We start from the raw sequence: 3,400 nt of genomic DNA, 5'->3' as shown, positions 1-3,400 counted from the left end.
TATCTTCAACTCTAATTGTAAGGTTACCTTTGGATCCATGAAAACATTCATCCCCAGAGAAGGCTCTCAAAGTGTGTCTAACACTGTCAGCAGAGCCTGTCCCATCATAGGAGACCATGCAAGGTTTGAGGCAGTAGAAAACTGTTGGCTGTAATTAATCCTATAACTTCATTTGCATATTTTCCCCAACTTATTTAATTTTTTGCTTGGCTGAAAATAGAGCTATTTTTCATGCTTACCCTCATGTCAGTATACATAACGAATGAAATGTAGGAGGGAGACATCATTCTTTTACTCAATTTTAGTTGAATTGATTATGGAGATGAGGAAAGCTGCATTCACAGCACTCCTGCCCATTCCAAGTTTCCTTGTGTCGAATTCACTTCCAGCTCATTCCCTCACATCCCTTTAAAAAGTACTGTGTATTCTCGAATAATCCAGCAATAATCCAGGCATGAGGTGGCTTCAACAAGTTCAAGAAAGGCACTGTAATTTCAGCAATCATGACTTTTCTCATTCTAATGAAGTTTCTTGCTCCAGGTTAGATAAAAGCAGTTCTCCATGGCTTTTCTGTTGTTGCTATACAGCACACTTCAGTCATGAAAGAGTAATGTTCCCATTGGACTGATTGCAGGATTTTCTTCAATCCTTTTTTTTCCTGTTTCTATGATCTCTTTCTTCTCATCTCAGTTCTAGGTTTTAGATCTGTTGTACTGAAAGTAAAATGCCTGACAAGAGCAGGAGTCAACAGAGACTGACAAGTTGCACTTCTGATCAATAATGTTACCACAAAAAAGGAGTCAGACTGGAAGAGGTACAGAGAAGGGACTGCTGTGGTAATGCAAAAGAAAAATGGAGTGAACTCCATTTTAAGAGCCCAGTTTGGAGATCCTGGGGTTGTCAGAAATAGTCAAATTCTGGGACTGGAAGACATGTGAGTGTAAAACAGTGTTGAAACTAATTGTTCTGGTTTGATGCTGAGGTGAGCTGGTATCTCCCTGGTTTAATGAGCTGCTACATGCTGCACTTTGCTTTATTTATTGCAGTAGATTGAAGATCTCTGCAGCATATGACAGCAAGGCAGTCACAGGATTGTATCTCTTTTGTAACTTGAAGCCCTGATGTGGTGATTATCAAGAAGGCAAAGGCAAGTGAGCAGAAGCTAGTGTAAAAATCCAGGTCCTTACATTTTTCCTGACATGTTCCTGACAGTGGTCTGTTTACATGTTCACCTGTAGGTTTCAGAGATAATGACCAACTTGAGATGCTGAATGAATACAGTCATACAGTCCATCAACCTTAGCCTCAGAAATTATCTTGACCAATACTAGAGCTGGGAGTTTCACTTCTCCATTCTAGCCTATGTTTTGCAAGCACAGATTTGGTGTGTTAAAGAGGCACAAAAGGCTCCTCAGAGCCTGTAAGACTTGGTCCCTTATATCATGATGTTACCAGCCTGGCTTTGGATGCTTAGAGTCAAATGTCAACTAGCTGCAAAGAGTTTGCAAACAGGGTAGTTTTGCAAAACTGTATTCTACTGCAGTGTTTCCTTCACACTTACACATTTCACACCTGATGCTGTCTAAGAGTTCTTAAACATAGCCTCATTTGACACATCCTTAGGAATCCAGGAACATCTGGAAAGTTACTGATTTCAACCAATTTACAGTGAACTCTCAAACCTTGGCATTCTTGTTTGGATAGCTATGGTAAGGTTCTGCCATGTCAAAGCAAACAGGCATCAGCTGACACAAACAGATACAAAAAGATTTACTGGAGGTACAAAGCAAGGATGTAAGGGTGTTCATAATTAACTAGTGGCTTTTAATGGAAGCTGACTCATGGATTCCACCTGTGGCCTTGAAACTGCCAACAAAACAAAGTTCACAGCTTAGCTGACATTTAATGCAGTTCTACAGCTGATACTGGGTGCAGTCCTCAGGAACCTTAACTATGGCTCAGGTACTCCTTGCTCTGAGGGGCTTGGGAAAAACACAGAATAAGATAGTTCCTCAAGCATAACTATTGAGTGAAACAGAAATTCCTTGATGCCATTTGTATCAGAACAGCCTCCAAAGAGCACAAAAAACAATCTCCTTTGAAATATATACTTGTTTTTTTGCTGAGGTTGGAAAACAAGTTGTTTGGATTCCATACAAGGGAATCTTATAATGAGTCACTTTCATACAGAAAAAGTCAAGATGCTTTATGTAATTGCTCAGTGTCAGAAGAAAGCAATTTTAACAGAGCTTAGCAAGTTATGAATCTAAATCCATCCTTTTATGACATCTCCTGAAAGTAGTATATTACTTTGCTAACAGGCAAAATGCCATCCAAGCAAGTGAGCTGTGGAAGGCAGTCTAAATACCATGGCTAGGTTCAAGTGTTTCTTGAGGTCAAAGCTCCTGGAAGGCAGAGTAACAGAGGTTCTGTGTCCTGGGCTTCTGAGGCTGCCACCTGCTAATTGGATAGACTGTCTCTGCTTTAATGCTGATCAGTTAATGTATGAGATCAAAAGTTAGCTCAGTGAAGATATATTTGCAGCATGAGAGAATTCATCTTGTAATTAAGTTGCTGAAATATAAACCAAGCAAAGCATTGATACTATGTAGGTGTGCATAAGAACATAGCAATGCAAGATCCCGAGGCACTCATTGAATATGATCAATTTGCCAAAGTTTAAAGAAAATTAAGGATTCTAATTTCTGTTTGAAGTTATAGGCTGCAAGGAGCAGAGGATGGAAGACTCCTGCAGCTAAATGGCATCCTTGCTAGATATTCCCATTATATTAAAATTCCTCCCTCATCTTTTCTAGAAATGGTCCCACACTCCTAGAACATACCACAAGACTTTCTGATTGCTGTGTGATCTTTTCAGAGATCCCAAGGGAATTAGCACATCACCATAACAGTGTGTAAAGGCTGTTCCCGTACTCTGCCTGCCATCTTCTGTGATATAGAGAACTCTGGATGTAACAAAATCAGAGAAATTCCTGAAACTGAAGTAGGAATGGGGAAACACAGAGTTGGGGATACTGCTTGTCCCCATTAGGCTTCAGTCTTGTCTTTCATCACCAGTGAAAATTTATTGTCTTGCAGCTGCGTACTACTTATCATTGTCCTAAAGGTCTCCTTCACTCAGTAAGGGAGAGAACATATGAATCGTGTAGGCTGAAATGCCTGAGTTACAGAATTTTTCCCATTTACAGTAGTCAGCAAAGTTTTTCCAATCCCCTTTCTTTTCATTTGGGCACTTTGGGATCTATGGCAGCTGGAGGCTTTTGACACAGAGTGCAGTCTAACATGGAAAGGAGGGGAAGCTTTATTTAAAGTGGGTGTATGCACACACATTTCCTATGCATACAACCTCTATTTCACTCATATGAAAGGAAACATTTTC

This window comes from Indicator indicator, chromosome 17 (genome assembly GCF_027791375.1).
Source record: "Indicator indicator isolate 239-I01 chromosome 17, UM_Iind_1.1, whole genome shotgun sequence".
In the NCBI taxonomy this organism is placed as follows: domain Eukaryota; kingdom Metazoa; phylum Chordata; class Aves; order Piciformes; family Indicatoridae; genus Indicator; species Indicator indicator.
The sequence above is the reverse complement of the archived record's forward strand: the minus strand, read 5'-3'. Positions refer to the sequence as shown.